At 51.3% G+C, this 15,475-nt stretch overlaps 1 long non-coding RNA gene across 1 annotated transcript; it reads left to right on the top strand.

The window, feature by feature from the left end:
- Window positions 1-4,665: 4,665 nt before the first annotated feature.
- On the top strand, window positions 4,666-12,264 carry LOC139083902 (uncharacterized). The gene is made up of 5 exons (XR_011540997.1): window positions 4,666-4,994; window positions 5,614-6,466; window positions 8,930-9,370; window positions 9,790-9,854; window positions 10,214-12,264. It is a non-coding gene; the product is annotated as an uncharacterized lncRNA (long non-coding RNA).
- Window positions 12,265-15,475: the final 3,211 nt, after the last annotated feature.

Raw genomic sequence — 15,475 nt, forward strand, 5'->3', positions numbered from 1 at the left:
CTGGACAGGACACAGGACCCACACCCCGTCCGTTCTGACCCCATCTCCATCCAGGAGCCTTCTCTCACCCACACAGGGGGTCACACCAGCCCCCACACCCCAGTTTTCTTCCTCAGGAGAGCTGGCAGTCGGGAGGGGTGATGTCCGCAGGTGGCAGAGAAGACTGTGGTGCTCTGGGGCTCCCTCAGCCTCTGCAGGAAGGATTCCAGCTCACCGCACCCTCTGACTAACGAACACACATGAATCTTATTCTGCAGGGCCTCTGAGAAACAAGTGTGCTCAGGAAAGCAGCTCTTTGAGAAGGAGGTGAGCCAGGAGCCCGTGCCAAGCATATGGTGCCTCCTCCGTCCCTTCTGGCATCACACCCCTTGGGCAGCTGGAAGGAGGTTGGCCCCCGGTCCTGCTGTCTGCAGCCCGCCCACCTCCATCTTCCAAGGAACCTTGCATCCCACATGCAAGGGGAATGAGGCTGGGGCTCAAGGGCATAAAGAAGGACGAGGACAGCTATTCTCAGCTCCTTCCTGTCAGGATGAGGTCCAGGCTGCCTCTCTGCAGACATGGTGTTGGGAAGCAGGGGGAGCTTGTTGGCCAAGAGCAGGGAGGTCCTTGCATAGGCAGAGAGGGAGCTCCGACACGGTAAGCTGCTGCCAGGAATCCTGTCATCTTTCCACACAAGCCTCTGCCTGCTCCTCTGAGCTGCTGGCCAGCCCCCTCCCTGTGCCCCTTCTTCATCCCCTCTCCCCTCACAGACCAGAAGAGAAAAGCTGTCACAGGGCTGGACTCGCATTTGTATTAGAGAGAATGCCATAGCAACCCACAGGCAAGGAAAACCCTTTTGTGACAGACATTCTGGAAGCACCGCCTCCACCTACGCTGGTGGGAGTGTGTGTGAGCCCTGCAGATGGAAGGCCTGCTGAGCCCAGGGCAGGGATCACAGAGACGCATACATGGGGCACTCCAACTAGGGTACAACTGACAGCATTGGGATACTGAGACAAGCATGTTTGGAGTCTTTGCTCCAATCCTGCTTCTGAGCTTGTGCTCTGGGAAAAGGTTTCTGGTTCTCTGAGGTCAAAGACAAGGAGGGTAGCCACACTCAGATGTCAGATCTGCAAGACGGACAGCATGCTGTGCATTTCTAAGGGTGTGCTGGGAGTATCCGGTGGCACCAGCAGCAATGTCAACTCTAGAGATTGAGGGGGGCACCCTCAGAATTTGCTGATGAGCAGAAATCCAGCTTAGGAGTCGAGAGGGCTGGGGTTCTGACCTGACTCGCCTCTGAAGTCAGAGGGCCTTGGGTTTGTGGGGCTGCTGGGACTTCCCACAGGGCCTCTTTTATCCCCTCTGGGCCACCAGAGAAAGGTGAGTTACCAGCACCTGTCTGAGGAGGCTGGAGAGGGCACAGCCTCTGCTCAAATCAGAACACACACTTACTTGTGGTGCGACTTAGGGCATGGTCCCTTCATCTCTCTGTGCCTGGGCTCCTGCTCCTGAAAACAGGGGCGATAGTAGGAGCTGTCTCAGCAAGCAGCTGTGAGGGTTAAGTGAGATAACACAAGCCAAAGGCTTAGAAGGGTTCCGGTTCCTGGGTGTGTTGGTAAATGCAGTGCGATGACACCGTGAAGCGTTGCGTGAGGTCAGCGAGCCGCAGCCCGTGAGAAGCACTCAGCCACCACTGCTAGTGGTGGTAGGAGTACGACCGTAGCTGCTGACCCTGGAGACGCCCTGGGCCTTCAGTCTCCTTCTATGAAATGGGAGCAGTGTTTCCCACACCTCCTTTGTCTCTGGGGCTCAACTTAAATATTTATCCATCCGAAATGTGCACATGCTTTTGGGAAACGTAGTCCCAGAAATATAAGACACCTCCACAAATACACATCTGCTGCCACAAAATTACCAGTGAGTCTCTCACACCTATTTAAATAAGACGGAACTTGCATTCTGCTGCCATCAGAGGAATGGTGAAGAGAGGGGAGAGTGACTGCTCTCATCTTGCTGAGCGAGCTTCACCTCCTGGAGGGCTCACGGCCATCAAGCACAAGGGAGGACATGCTGAGGGGACCCAGGGTCAAGGGCAGGAGGCCCACGGGCTTCTGGGCTTTGAGAATGCCTGGAGCATTAAGCCTTCTCCTCCCCGAGAAATACTCTGTCCAGATGGCAGAGTGGCTCCTGGAGAGATGAGGTCTGTCAGTGTCCTGAGAGCCCCTGTGGCAACCCGACTGAATAGCCATCTCTGACCCTCCCGGCTTCTCTAGCACCAGGATATATGGTGTGGTCTCTGGAACGGCAGCATCAGCAGCACTTGGAGACTCGCTGAAATGCGCATTCTCATTCTCCATTCTAGGTCTACGGAAGAAGAAACTCCAGCAAGCTCTCCAGGGGATTCTGATGCATCCTGAAGTTTGGGAACTTTTGGTCTATACTAAGAAATGATCATGAAAATATTCTGAATTATAAATTGAGACACCACCTGCGTCTGTTCGTCAATGTACAAGAGCTGGAGTTTTGATGTGAGACAAACTTGAACTAAATCCAATTTAGCTTCTTGATATTTGTGTGATTTGGGGAAGTTGGTTCCTCCGTTTTGTAATCTCTAAAATGGGTAAATAACACCTATCCTGAGGGTTATTGTAAAGGTTAGAAGTGACGCATGTGACATGCTTGGCACATGGTGGGTTCTCTTTAAACAGGAAACAGATGAGGAAGCCCTCCTCCACGCCCATCTTTGCCCCTCGTTTTTCCCAGAACTTGATTAATGCTATGGACTGAATGTTTGTGTCCCCCAAAATTCATGTGTTGAAATCCCAGTCCCCAATATGATGGTGTTTGGAAGTGGGGCCTTTGGGAGGTGATGAGGTCATAAGGAGGGGCCCCCATGATGGAATTAGTAACCACTGAGCACAGTGATAAGCTGGGAGGTGCAGAGAACATGCAGTAACAAATGAAAATTTGGAACAACTTCTAAGGCATCACAGCTTTCCTGCCCCATTTCACTTCCATATCCTCATACGGATTTACCCAGAAACATCAACACCTCTCTCAAATCTTTTCGTACTCTTCTTCCAATCCAACCAGCCAATCCCCACCCCTGCCAAACACCAAACCAAACGAAACAGACAGACCATAGGCATGCACACCCATGCACGTGCACATGTACACACACACATGCACCCACACCCACACATGCGTGCACACACACAGGCACGTGCACACACACACATGCACACACATATGTGCGCACACACACGCACGTGCACGCACACACACAGAAGAAAATGCCCGTCCTTGCCTGAGATCAGGGCAAGATGGGTGGCTTTGCCCAGGCTCAGGGGAGGTCGGGCCTGTGTCAGTGAGAACCGTGTGCGGTGCTCAGAGGAGCTGCCCTCACCTCTCCCTTCTGGAGAGAAGAAACTCGTTTAGGCCATTCACTGCCCAGCACAGGGCAGTGAGGCCTGGGCGGGAGCACCTGGTCCAGCACCCTGCCCTGAACAGAAGCCAAAGGATTGTCAGCAAGAAGAGCCGAGGGCATTTTTATTCCTGCTTTTAGCTCCACACTGGGTGCAAATCACTAAGTGGACAACAGACTATCAATACATGCCAAGTTGTGAGGGAAAGTGGGGTTCACTTAGCTGCTTCGACATCGATCCTCGCCTGCTTTTGTTGATGAAGCTGCGTTCGTAAGTAAGTAGTGATGACTCCATTAGACAAGCACGACACGCCATTATTCACAGTGTCTACAGCAGCCAGGCCTGGGCTTGGATGCTGGGTAGATGTGATAGGCCTGGAGGTGGTAGCCTTGCTGAGCCAGTGATAGACGAGTGGACAGCACCTGCTTGAGACACGCTGGGGGTGGGAGAGGAGGAGGACCCCTGGGTGCCTGGGGGCCCACATTGCACTGACTTTGGTGTGGCTAGGCAGGTCTTATCTTGAATCTTACTGCCCCCACTTACCTTTGGGACCTCAGACGAGGTGTTCTGAGCTCCAGCTCTTGCCCGTCGTTAAGGCTCAGAGGCTCAGCAGGCGGAGCAGATCTTCTTTTGCGTCACCCACGCCCTCCTCAAAGCCAGCCTGTGAAGCAGGCAGGTGGTGAGCCCTCCTCGCTTTATAGATAGGGAACTTGTAGTCAGAGATGTTAAGTGACTCGCTTACAGCCTCACCAAAGCAGCAGAGCCAGGACGAGAGGCCAAGCACAGGGGTTTCCCATACCAGCTCCGGGGCTGAGCCCGCGCAGCATGCTGCCTCTGCTCCTCGTGTTGTGAGAATCATATTGCCACTTCATTATAATTTGGAATAGGGGCCTGGCTGAGAAGCTTGTGGGCCCCAGAGAATGTGGCAGGGCAGGAGTTTGGGGTGGGCTGGAGGCACACACACATGCAGGGAGTTCCACTTCCTGGGAGAGGGGCCAAGGGGCCAGTCAGCACCGTGACCACCAGCTCACACACGTTTCCAGTGAGATGGTGCTGGATTTCCAGTGAAGAAGGTACAACATGCAGGTGAGACACCTACATGGCCAAGAAGAGGGGACAGGAACTCTGGGCTGCCCTGGAGCAGACTGACAGGACAGTGGTAAAAGAGCCCCACATGTAGGTGCTGGTCCTGGGCACCTTTGTAGCCTGATGGCACCCCCTCTATAGGAAGGCCTGAGCACACATGCGCCAGGCAGGAGGCAGTCTGTTTCCACACGGCTGTCCGTGCAGAGCTGGGACTGGAATTCAGCAGTCTCCCGCTGCCACCCACCTCTCACCACTGCTGGAGGGCAGACGGCACAGGAGGCCTGAGTGAGTGGGCCCAGCTCCAGCAGGGCCCATGATTCTGCTCTCCCTATGCTGAGCCCCAGTGGAAGGATCCAGAGAGCTGAGCAGGCCGGCACACTGCCGCCTTCAAGGCTCAGAAGCAAGGGCCCTGGCTGGGTGTGGAGTGAGGAGGCAGCGCTAGACCAGCAGTAAAGCTCCAAGAAGGCTCCGGGACCGGGGGAAGCCAGGCTTGCTCTGCAGGTAGGCGCCTCCAGGAAGGCTCAGCCAACTGGCTGCACCCCGTCTTCACAGCACTGGGATACACAGCATGACTGCACACACATACACACGGCATGACCGCACACACACTGCATGACTGCACACACACCCGGCCATAACTGCACACATGGCACCACTGCACACACACTGCATGACTGCACACACACACGGCATGACTGTACGCACACAGCATGACTGCACACACACACGGCATAACTGCACACATGGCACCACTGCACACACACTGCATGACTGCACACACACACGGCATGACTGCATCCACACATGGCATGACTGTATGCACACTGCATGACTGCACAAACACCGCATTACTGCACACTCACTGTATGACTGCACACACACTGCATGACTGCACACACACACGGCATGACTGTACGCACACTGCATGACTGCATACACATGGCATGACTGCACACACACGGCATGACTGCACACATGGCACGACTGCACACACACGGCATGACTGCACACACGGCACGACTGCACACACACGGCATGACTGCACACATGGCACGACTGCACACACACGGCATGACTGCACACACCGATCTGAATGCCTCTATTTGGACTTTCTCCACAGCTAGAGAGCTGGCCCTTGAAGGCAGAGGTTGCAAGCTCTGGGTTGTATCTCCTTCCCCTGCCTCTGCCCAGCGTGGGCCTCTGCTCAAAAGCTGGTGGCTGCCTTCCCCACCTCTGGGGCACTCCGCCCTGGGTCTGGTAGGAACTTCCAACAGGCACTAGCATAGGAAGACAGCAGCCACACCAGAGCATCACTTTCTGGTGGAGATGTGGACAGTTGCCTCCAGATTTTCGCAAATTCTTGTTGATGCTGATGGCCCAACTGTGGTGAATGTTGGGACTCCCCAGCGTCCGGTTCCCTTCCTCTCTGAGCAGACAGGAGACTGACTTCCCAGCCTCCTTGTAGATGGGCAGGGCGGCCACAGGACTAGTTCTGACCAATGAAATGCTAGTAGAAGTGTCACTTCTGGGCCATGGCCGTGGAAAGCTTTGCTCCAGTCTCTTTCTTGGACACAGCAAATGTGGAGCCTGATGTGGAGAGGGCAGGCCACCCTCGCTGGATGTGGCGTGGGTTTCAGAGCCAGTGCATGGGGGACAGCTGCCCTGGCGGGCTGCTCAGACTCTGGTGGCCCTGGTGTCCGTGAGAACTGCACGTCGCTGCACTAAGCTCTGAGACTTGGGAGTTGTTGGCAGCATTACCTAGGCAATCCCGACCAATACTACCGATGTACAGCTACTGATTTCACAGCAAACAAAATTGAGCCTTGATGAGGTGAAGTGGCTTGCCCAAGGTCACGGAGCTCAGGACTAGAAGCTCCAAAGCTTGAACCCATGTCTTCTGACTCAGACTAGCACTCAGACTCCGACCTGTTTCTTAGGACCTGCAGCCAGGCCGTTTCGGTGGAGAGAAGCTGGTGAGTATTTGACATGCCCTCCTGGGTCTCCCAGGCCTCCAGGCCCATCCTGGGAATCACGGAGCATGTGCTGGGTAGGGAACCCCTCAGCATCCCCAGGCTCCCTGAGTCCTAAAGGGTCTTGTGCAGAGAAGATGTCCTTGAAGCTGGTGGTCCTGCCGTCCGCAGGTGAGGGCCTGGTGAGGTCGTGCCAAGGCCTCACCTCCTACAACCCGGAAACTAGGCCGAGGTTTACCTGGTCATGTCCTAATTTGCACATAGTAATTATGCCCCGAGAAGCCTGCCTGCTAATTGCTTTTGCTATTTCTGGACTCTGCTCTCCTGATCCGTCCTCCTGCTAGAGACAGAAATAACCTGGCACTTGCAGGGTGATTACTGCAGAGCATTTCCAGCATCAGCAGATGCTCCACAGCACGATTCGGGTCCCTGACTCAGCATGCGGGGTTCAGTCTGGAACCACTGGCTGGGGCCACACACAGGAGCACCAGACCCTCCTTCAGTGGGTTCGACTCACTGAAGCCCCCTCTCCCAGTCTTTTGGTCTCACTGGCACTTCATCCTTCACCACGTCCCCAATTTACGGGACAGTAACAGGATGGAAGTGAAGTGGTCCACAAAGACAGCTTCTGAATCTAGGTTCCCCAGGCCATTGGTTCCCAGTCGTGTCTTCATTTCTGTTAGTCCTCACTACCTTTGGAGAGGAAGTAGGAAAAGTCAAATACTATGGTCAGTATTTGGAAGAACTCTTCCAACGTGGGGTATGAATGAATGATTCCTGAGGCAGCCAGCGGGGCTCCAGGCCTGCCGGGAGAGGCGAAGGCTTCCCAGCTGTTCTCTGCAGCGCTGACTCAGGATCCACTCCGAGGCAGGCAGCTAAAGCCAAGCCCACATTTGGGCCCGTCTGGGGCTGTCCCTGCCTCAGGAAATCCAGTGGGGACCCACTGTTTATTCCGGTCCTTTTCCCAAGTCTGCTCTGATGAATCTCAAAGCAAAAGCCTGAGGCCAGGCTAGAGCAGAGCACGCGTGGCTCCTTCCCCGATCTGTCCTCCCAAACGAGTGCCATCCTTCTCAGTATTGCTTCTACCCTAGACACCCCCTGCCTCCATCCACATCAGAGACCCCACTGGAGGACATCACTGCATGGCCAGCCCCCTCACTGATTTACACAGACAAGAAGCGCGGCCTGTCATTTAAGCCCCAGGGTCCTCTTCTCCTATGTGGGGTTGTTTTACCCTTTGGAAATGGCAGACGCTCCTCCCAGACCTGTTGAAATCAGGCCGAAGACTGTGGAGACCAGAGCTGGGAGAGGACGGGATGTTTTTCTTCTTAGGAAGACAGTAATTGCAAATTTGTCACCAGCAGTGACATGTGGTGAGCAATTAATTCTGGGGACTCCCTGCCTGTCACCATGTGTGGCTCCTGCCTTGAGCAGACCCCTGGCTGAAAAGGCTCACATCCTCCCTTTCAGGAGACAAGCTTATCTATTGCACACACAGTTATCTGGGGGCTGCAGAGGCTCTGGGTGCTGAGGGGTAGGCGTTCCAAGGGTGACGTTGTTGTGTGAGGTGAGGAGAAGAGATGCAGAGAGAACGCTTGCAAAGGCTGACACTCATGCAAAGCCCATGAGGAGCCACGCCTGCGTCCACGTGTAGAGTTATTATGACATCCCTGTGGGCAGGCACTATTATTCTCATTTTAGAGATGGGGAAACTGAGGTGCAGAGGGGGTAATCCAACTACCAAGGACACACAGCCCAAAGAGGTATGGCAGGATTCAAAACCAGCCAGTTTTAGCAGGCGCACTACACAGCTCTCTCCGGGTTACCCGAGAGCGGAGTAGGGGGGAGGGAGCGCCTTGGGATCTGGCTGGCTGGCTCAGTGCAGCACCACCATCACCGTCTGGGCATCATCAGGGAAGCTACTTACTGTTTTCTTAAGTGTCAGTTTTCTCATCTGTGAAACAGGTACAGTGGTACCCACTTCAGAGTGTTGTCATGAAGGTGAAATGACAGAATACCATGTTACCTCCCGACTCCCCATCCCATCCTGCCCCTGGGGCCCGTGCCTGCGGCTTACCCAGTGCGGCAGGGTTGAAGGGTCACAGTTATTCTCCCAATGCCCGCTGGGTGACTGCTGTGTACTAAATTGTTGTCCAGATCCATGCTGATTCCCAAGACTGGAGGACAAAATTTGAACTGAACACTCCAGACATTTGGAACTTGAATTTATCATTAGTTTCTTAGCAGCAGTAACCGGTCTCCCGTAGCCGTGTCGGCGTCCTGCTTGAGGCCTTGAGGTCTGAGTGTCTGGAGGCTTAGTTGCTTGCTGAGGGGGTCCTGGGCAGGCTTGGGGGCAGTGGTGAGTCTCTCTGTCACCTGCAGTGGTCTACACCGTATCACAGAGAGAGGCTGGAGAACACTTGGGATTCGAGGAAGATTCACTTGTCTCATTTTGATTTTTTCCAGGTCACATTAAAGCCGGTTATGAGTCCTTGAACAGTAGCCCAGGCTGAATGGGGAGCAACGCAAGGCAGCTAAGAGAGACAGCGAGGGACCCAGGCCTGCCTTGGCGGGCATGAGGGTTACCTTCTAGAAGTCACTTCAGCTCTCGGGCCTCAGTTTCTCCAGGTACACAGCGAAGAGTCTGGCTCCTAGCTTGAGGACAACACCCTCGACCCCGAGAGGAGGAGAGTCCGTTTGATCGGAATGGGGCCAGGACACCTTCTGAGGGCTGAGCTCGGCCTCGGAGAGACTGGGCGCGGCCGCCTTCCCAGGCGCAGGCAGCGGGCCTGCTCTCTCCTGACAGCTGCAGCCAGAGGGGCGCCCCAGGCTGCCTCCCTGGAGGGCGCTTCCTGCCGCTCCCTGCCTGCACCTCTGGCAGCGCCTGTTGCTGGACTCAGAAAAGCGGTGAGCTGGGCCCAGAGCAGGAGAAGAGTCCCTGCGGAGCCCTCTGTGTGGGAGGCGGAGGGCAGGTGGGATCGCGCGGGTGGGGAGCCGTTGTGATGGAGGCTCCTGTGTGAGCCGTTGGGAACTAGCTTTCCTGGCCTGGAACTTAAGGGCCAGGTGGCGTCATCACTGTCACCTGTGGGGCGCAAGTATTGGAGCGCTTCTGCCGAGCTTTCGGCTTGATCAGGAAAGTGAGAGGAGAGGAGGGTGAGAGAACCAGGTCAGCGTGAAGCAACTGTGCTTCTGTAGCTGGTGGAACTTCCCGTCATCTGTCCACATCCTTTGCCTCCCCAGGGAGAGGGGGGACAGCAAAATCAGGAAAAACATTGCCTTTTCATTCAAACAGACCTGGGCTCAGACCCTAACCCTTCTTTTCACAGGCTGTGTGAATTGGAGCAAATTACTTCACCTCTCTGTGTCTCAGTTTCCTCAGTTGAGAAATGGGGTAAGGAACATATGTCCCCACAGACTCATGAGAATTAAATGAATGAGTTATGTCAACTGCCAGTGCAGGCCTTGCTTGTAGGACACCGCACAGATGTGAGATTGGTCCTTATGCATCCGTCTCTTGTCATCTAGGCCTGTATCAAATGACCATCTTCAATTATTTATTCTCCCTAGTTATAAAAATCTATTCTTTACATTCATTTTCCTACTCATTTTTAATTTTTCATTCATTTCTTATGTTTCTATTGACTTTTATAAATTTTTGTCTAGCTGCTTTTCTCCATTAAGGTATCTCTTCCCCACACTCTCACTCCCCACCAGTCCTCTCTCTATGCCACCTCTCTCGTCTGCCCACAGCTCTATTAGGATCTGGCTCACCTGTGCAAGGACAGACATACCTCAGAGGAGTCCAGCAGTCCTGCCTACATGCAGACCAGGGGCAGAGCCGCCTCTACGTCAGTGTCAAAGGATGGAACCCCACCCGAGAAGGCCACTGCAGCTCCCCCAGGGCCCAGGACATCCACCGGCCCCAGTGGCCCAGCAGGCCTCTCACCACCTGATAATCAGGTTGATTCCAGTCCTGGAGCCCAGCGTTGTTGTAGTCTGAATATAGTGAACTTCCTTTTCCCAGGAGGGGCCTCGGGAGCTGTCTACCCATTGAGAACTGCCCTGAGCTCTCATGTAGGATCAGCCGCAGGTCATGGGTACAGAGATGTCACCTTCTGCTTGCCAAGAGGACAGCCAGTGTGTCTTTACAGGGCTGTGAGCAGACCCTGTGAGAGCTCATTGCTCCCTGTTTCTACCCCACTGTTCCCCGATGCCCCTGGGGGCTGGGCCTGCTTGGAAATGCTTTCAACTCAAGGCTGAAACACTCCTGTGCCCTCGGTCTTCAGAGACGCCCTCACACTAGAGCTAATCCGGCACTGACCAGACCCCTGCCCCTCCCCTGGCGAGGCCAGGGCAGCTGCCTTTGCTAAGGGGGAGGGGAGTGCTTGGTAAGGGGTGTAGTGGTGGAGGTGCTGGGCAGGGTGGGCAGCACGACTTGGTACTGGGCACCAGAAGCTTTGTTCTTAGGGACGCTTTGCGAAGAATTCAACATGCAGAAGCACGTGGCCTGGGTCCAAGTCTAGGTGCTGCTACCTGTGTACCTTGGACAAGTCACTCAGGGCCTGTGGTGATGGGGTCCTCATCTATAAAAAGAGGCTGGCTGTGAGAACTGACTGAGCCAAAGGAGCAGGAGCGGCTCAGAGACGGGGTGCTGTGCAGAGTTGGGCAATGGGCTGTACACAGGTTGTTGTGGTGCCCAGGAAGGCAAGCCCGCTGGCCAGCCCAGGAGGAGGCTTCTCAGGGGAGAAAGCAGAGTGAGGTAGTGCGGCCCCTGGCGGATGGGCGAGGAGACCCTGAGCTCCTGCCAGGAGATGCCTAAGCAGGAACCGGGGCGGGAGCGTGGGTTTGGGGAGCAGGTCACAAGGCAGCAATGCTCTCAGCTCCCAGAAATGGGTATTAAGTACATTCACATTGTTGTACAGATATCACTGTCATCCATCTTCAGAACTTTTCATCTTCCCAAACTGAAACTCTGTCCCCATTAAACACTCACTCCGCCTCCTCCCCACAGCCTCTGGCTCCACCATTTCACTTTCTGTCTCTGTGAATTTGACTCCTCTAGGAACTCATATAAGTGGAATCACACAGTATTTGTCCTTTTTTTGGGCTTATTTCACTTGGTATAATGTCCTCAAGGTTCATCCATGCTGCAGCATGTGTGAGAATTTCTTTCCTTTTTAAGGCTGAATAATATTTCACTGCATGCATGTACCACACTTTGTTTATCCAGGCATCCACTGAAAGACACTCGGGCTGCTTCCACCTTTGGGCTGTTGTGAATAATGCTGCTATGAACATGAGTGTACACGTATCTATTGGGGTCCCTGTTTCAATTCTTTTGAGTATATACTGGATCAATTTTGAGAAGTTACTGGATCAAATGGTAATTCTATGTTTAATTTTTGAGGACCCGTGATATTATTTTCCACAGCAGCTGCTCCATTTACATTTCCACTAGCAATGCACAAGGGTTCCAATTTCTCCGCATCCTCACCCACATTTGTTAGGTTCTGTTTTTCGATAATATTCATCCCAATGGGTGTGAAGTGGTGCCTCAATGTGGTTTTCATTTCCACTTCCCTAATGACTAGTGATGTTGAGCATCTTTTCATGTGCTTATTGGCCATTTGTATATTTTCACTGGAGAAATGTCTACTCGAGTCCTTTGCCCATTTTTGAATTGGGTTATTTGTTATTTTGTTGAGTAAAATACTTTTTGAAATAAGTGTGAAGACACATTTTATATCCTTGTTTAAACTATTTTGTGGTTTTTTTGATGAATGAAAATATTCAGAGGAAAAGGTTCTTGTCTCTTTATGAAGTGTGATTTTAAAGTGGGACACTATTTAGCAAGAGGAAGTGAGGTTCAGAATATATGAAATAGAAGAAAATTCCTTTTTCAAGTGAAGTGCTTGAAGTGCTGCTGATAGAGAAATAGCACATGAGGGTTCGGAGTCGCACAGAAGCAGGCCCCAATGGAACAGCAGTGCTCACAGCACTAGGCTGCCGGGCAATGCACAAGATACCGGCTAAAACTGAATTTCAGATAAACAACAAGAAAATTGTTAGTGTAAGTATATCCCAAACATTGCACAGAATGTACTTAAACTGAAATGTTATTTGTTATTTATCTGTAATTCAAATTTAATTGATATCCTATGCATATCCTATATCCTATATATATATATACATATATATATATATCCTATGTATAGTTTTTTGTTTCTTTTTAAAATTTCTGACAAAAATTGTATATATTTAAGGTGTACAACCTCATGATTTAATATATGCATACGTAGTGAAATGATTACTACAGTCGAGCTAATCAACGTATCTTCCCCTTACATAGTTACCATTTGTTCTGTGTGATGAGTGCACTGAAAATCGAGTCTCTTAGCATATTTCCAGTGTTCAACACAGTGTTATTAACTATAGTCATCACGCTGTGTGTTAGATCTCTAGACTTATTCATCCAGCATAACTACAACTTTGTACCCTTTGACCCACATCTCTCTATTTCCCCCACCTTCCAGCCCCTGGTGACCACCATTCTACTGTCTGTTTCTATGAGGTCAACTTTGTTAGATTCACGTATAAGTGAGATCATGCGGTATTTACCTTTTTGTGCCTGGCTTATTTCACATAGCATAAAGTCCTCCAGGTTCACCGATGTTGTCACAATGACAAAATTTTCTTCTTTTTTAAGGCTGAATAATATTCCACTGTGTGTATATGCCACATTTTCTTTATCCATTCATCTGTTGATGGACACTTAGATTGATTCCATATCTTGGGCATTATAAATATCGTGCAGTGAACACAGGAGTGCAGACATCTCGTGGAGATACTGATTTTATTTCCTTCAGAAATATACCCAGAAGTGAAATTGCTGGATCATATGGTAGTTCTACTTTTAATTTTTAAAGGGATCTCTGTACTGTTTTCCACAATGGCTGTATCAATTTGCATTCTCACCAACAGTGTGCAAGGGATCCTTTTTCTCTACATCCTCGCCAATGCTCATAATCTTTTGTCTTTTTGATAATAGCCATTCTAACAGGTGTAGGCAACATCTCATTGTGGTTTTGATTTGTATTTACTTGATGATTAGTGATGTTGAGCATCGTTTCACTTAGCTGTTGGCAATTTTTACGTATTTATTTGAGAAATGTCTTTTCAGATGCTTTGCTAATTTTTAAATTAGGTTATTCATTTTATTCCTATTGAGTTCCTTATATATTTTGGATATTTACTGTTGTCAGATGTATGGTTTGAAAATATTTTCTCCCATTCTGTAGGTGTTCTCTTCATGCTGTTGAATATTTCCTATGCTGCACAGAATCTTTTTAGCTTGATATAATCCCATTTGTCCATTTTTGCTTTTGTTGCTTGTGCTTTTGGGCTCATATCCAAAAAATCATTGCCCAGATTTCTTTTTAGAGAATACACAAATAATCATGAACAGAATGTTGGTAGAAATATGGACGTTAAGGGTGATTATTGTGAAGCCTCAGATGGGAATGAGGAACGTGTTATTGGAGACTGGAGGAAAGGTGATCCTTGTTACAAAGTGACAAAGAACTTGGCTGAATTGTGTCCTAGTGTTTTGTGGAAGGTAGAACTTGCAAGTGATGCAATTGTATATTTAGCTGAGGACATTTCTAAGCAAAGTGTTGAAGGAGCAGCTTGGTTTTTCCTGACTGCTTGTAGTAAAACGTGACGAGAGAGATAAATTGAAGACACAATTGTTAAGCAAGAAGGAACCAGACTTGGAGATTTGGAAAATTCTCAGCCTATCCGTACTGGAGGAAAAGAGAAAATTTGTTCTGTAGAGAGTACTAAGGGTGTGGCTGAGCAGCCCTTTGATTAGGGGATGTGACTCAGGGGCTTGGTCAGCTGTCTCGGCAGAGGGCAGGAATGGAGATGATTAAGCCAGCAAAGGCACTGACAGTTTGAACTGAAGGGGAAAGAGAAAGTGAGCTGAAATGAAAGAGGGCTGTCGGATGTCTCGGAATCTACAAGCCTGGACAATAGAGCTACTCAGCTGCAAATGTGCCCATCCTTCAAGAAGAGGGAAGAAGGGTCCCAAAGGTGTTTCAGAGATCCTCAGGGCCGTCATTCCCTTCATAAGCCCAGAGTGCACGGGCCCAGGGGCAGAGCCGCCTCTACGTCAGTGTCAAAGGATGGAACCCTTCCTGTTTTCTCTGCGCTCCCTTGCAGAGCTGTGTGTGTGCAGGGCCCCACCGAGTCGAAGGGGTGGGGCCACCCTGCCAAACCGCTGGGGAGACATTGCTACTCCTGTGGACCTGGGAGACTGAGCCCTGAAGCAGAGATGCTCATCCCACATCTTCAGGTCTAATGGGATCTGCCTTGCTAGGCTTGGACTTGCTTGGGACCTGTTACCTTTTTCTCCTTTCCTAGTTCTGCCTTTTGGAATGGGACTGTCTATTCCATGCCTGTCCCATCATGGTGTTTGGGAGCATGTAACCTGTCTGGTTTCACAGCTTCACAGCTGGAGAGGAATCTTGCCTCAGACTGAGTCGTGCCTTGAGTCTCAGCCGCGCCTGATTTGGATATTAGATGAGGCTTTGGACTTAGACTTTAGAGTTGACGCTGGAGCGAGTGAGGGCTTTTGGAGCTGTCAGGACGAAACTTTTGTGTTTTGTATGCGAGAAGTCCGTGAATTTATGGGGGGCAGGGATGGAATATCATGGACTGAATTGTATCCCCCCAAAATCATATGTCGAAGCTCTAACCCCACAATGCGACGGTGCTTGGAGATGGGGCCTTGAGAGGGAGTTAGGTTTAGACGAGGTCATGAGGATGGGGCCCTCCTGATGGGAGAAGTGCCCGTATAAGAAGAGACCAGAGAGATTGCTGCAGTCTCTCCATCACGTGACGTGAGGACACAGACAGAAGACGGCTGTCTGCAAGCCGGGAGGACAGCCCTCACCAGAACCTCGCCATGCTGGGCATCCTGATCTCAGACTTTCAGCCTCCAAAACTGTGAGA

This window comes from Equus przewalskii, chromosome 6 (assembly GCF_037783145.1).
Source record: "Equus przewalskii isolate Varuska chromosome 6, EquPr2, whole genome shotgun sequence".
In the NCBI taxonomy this organism is placed as follows: domain Eukaryota; kingdom Metazoa; phylum Chordata; class Mammalia; order Perissodactyla; family Equidae; genus Equus; species Equus przewalskii.